This window comes from Oratosquilla oratoria, chromosome 3, assembly GCF_046742065.1.
Source record: "Oratosquilla oratoria isolate Oo_2021 chromosome 3, ASM4674206v1, whole genome shotgun sequence".
Taxonomy (NCBI): domain Eukaryota; kingdom Metazoa; phylum Arthropoda; class Malacostraca; order Stomatopoda; family Squillidae; genus Oratosquilla; species Oratosquilla oratoria.
The window spans coordinates 8,270,098-8,272,183 of NC_134779.1; positions in this window are offsets into that span (position 1 = coordinate 8,270,098).

Consider the following 2,086-nt stretch of genomic DNA (forward strand, 5'->3'; position numbering starts at 1 on the left):
ATACACCCGTTACTGACGTTCCATTGTCTATTTAATCTTGTTAGGCTTACATCGTTCACGATTTTATGTCTGATGAAAGCCTGAATTCTAATCTGTTATTGAGCTTGTTATTGAATATATCTCTCGCTTTCCGAGGTTATATATTATTTTGGATCGTTTCACAAGTATCGGCTTTTCGCCGTCTGCCGCCCACGACACGACGTCGTGCTCTCAAATAGCCATGGGTGTCTATGGACTTTTTTAAGCGTGAAAGCGTCGATATATAGTAATAGTAATAATTATTTGATTATTTGAAAATACGACGTCGTGTCGTGGACGGCGCAAGGCAAAAAATCGATACGTGTGAAACGAACATTCCAATATGACATTTGTTATTTTCCTCTACTTTGGATGTGGTGTACTGGATTCATGGATAGTATATTATATTGTGATTTCTTCAGCATCTCGTAGTGTACCGAAACCGGTACCTAGTATGTATTTTTGTACCCTTAAGCTCATTTTTACTTTCCGCCGTGCGCCGTACACGACACGACGTCGTGCTCTCAAATAGTCATGGGTGCCCATGCTCGCTTTCACAATTGGTCATGACATGTGAAAGAGTCTATAGACACCCATAGTTATTTGAGAACACAACGTCGTGTCGTGGACGGCGCACGGCAAAAGGTCGATAAATGTAAAACGAGCCTGAGAATAAAAAGAGGAGACTACACCAGGAAGCGTTTAGCTTCACCTAAACCCGTCAGCTTTAGTTGATGTGTCTTGACAGCCAAGGCACCGGTAGGCGTTGGGGGTCAAACCCGGGTGTTCGAGGTTCACGAGTACAGATCGTAACCCAAAGTTCTACAGTAAATCGTACTTGTTCACTCCTTACCTGTGGAGGAGAGCCACATAGATGAACTGAATGAACATGTTGGGTGACGCCCAGAGGGGTTAAATGAAATGACCTAAGGCAGAGTTTCTCAAACAGGGGTTCGCGGATCCCTAAGGGGCCAGAGAAATCTACCAAGGGGTCATTAGGACGGGAATTTAAAATGTTACAATTAATCGTTTCATAGCTCAGTTTTTATAATTTACAATTACGCTTGAGTCTTAATCGAGATATTCATTTTTTTTTCTTTTTCCTGGCTAGTTGCGTCCTTCAATATGTGGCGATGATTCGTATAATATATTGTAACGTTTCCATCATCGAATGCTTAGAAAAAGTGACTATATCATATCTAATCCAATATCAAGGGGTCCTCAGAGTATATAAGCCTATCTAAGTGGTCTACAAAACTTGAAAGGTTGAGAAACACCGGCCTAGAGAATCTTTAGCCTCGTTGACACGGGGCTGGTTTAGTAGCCGTGAGTGCTAGATGCTGAAAGTTAACTCACCCGACAAGTATGTGTTGACACTAGGATAGTTTGGAGGCAAGTTTACTATCTTTCCGTTAGTATTGGGCAAGTAGAGGAGTAGTTTACAAATAGCTAGCACTAGCGGCTACTAAGCTAGCCCCGTGTCAACGAGGCTTTGGTTTCGTAAGCGTACTACAAAGACGAATAATGTGGTTTGACGGTAGACAGAATAGATTATGAAAGCACCAGCCACTACCGAAGAGGAGAGGGGAAATGGTAGTGGTCACATTGATGAAGAAATTTGCCTGGTGGCACAAGGTAGAGATGGGTTGGGTTTCAAGCGTTCTTATCCCTTCCTGTTTCTTCTGTATCTCAGGATGCACAGCAGTGCTGTTGAAATCCAATTATATTCGGAGCTCGTATAAAAGGAAAAAAAAAAAAAAGTTGCGTAAGTATGTTGTGAAGTCTTGGGGAGAGGAAAATAGTAAATGTTTATCATTCCTTATGTAAAGAGATTTTTTTCCCCTCTTATAAAATGTGACGAGATTGAATGATTCATGCATCATGGACTAGAATAACAACTATGAATGGAACTCCTAATGAACGCCCCTCCTTTCCATTTACATTCCAAGAGATGGTTAAATCTATTTCACCTGTTCTAACACGTCTTTTGAATACCTCTCATTCAAATGCTCGATTTTTGTTTTGTTTTATTTCATTATTTATATATATATATATTTCTTTTATTACT